Source organism: Lipotes vexillifer, unplaced genomic scaffold (genome assembly GCF_000442215.2).
Source record: "Lipotes vexillifer unplaced genomic scaffold, Lipotes_vexillifer_v1.1 scaffold213, whole genome shotgun sequence".
Lineage (NCBI taxonomy): Eukaryota > Metazoa > Chordata > Mammalia > Artiodactyla > Lipotidae > Lipotes > Lipotes vexillifer.
The window spans coordinates 5,435,863-5,436,403 of NW_006780610.1; positions in this window are offsets into that span (position 1 = coordinate 5,435,863).

Consider the following 541-nt stretch of genomic DNA (forward strand, 5'->3'; position numbering starts at 1 on the left):
AATGCAAACAAGTACACAGCTGTGGGGCTCCAGGGACATTTCCCCAACCATGCTGGACTTGAGAGGGATAAAAAGTTTAGAAACTAAAGTGAAACCCAGAGTAGACACACATGCCCACCAGATGGCTGCTAAGTGCAACATCACACACCAATCAGGTTGGACTGTGTGCACAGGAAAGTCATTTCATTTTTCCTTATTGCTACTACACCAGGGGGGTCAGTGCATTCGACATATTGTCTTTACTTGCACAATCCTTGGAGGGTTTCCTATTTTCCTTTTTAAAGAAGGAAATCTGCCTTCCCCACCTTATTGTTTTTTTGCTTTGTTTTCTTTTGTTTTGAGCCCATAACCTCCACGACCTTTCTTGGGCTCCCAAACAGCAGCCAGAGGTTCTAAGTCAGTAGGAGTAGAGTAAGGGGAGAGCACCAACCTAGCCTCTCTCCCTGTCCAGGGAGAAGGCAAGTCCTAATAAATGGGCGAAAAAAGAAAACCAGAGAATCCCTTATCCCCAGTCTGCTTAGAAGGCCAAAGAGGAAAGAGT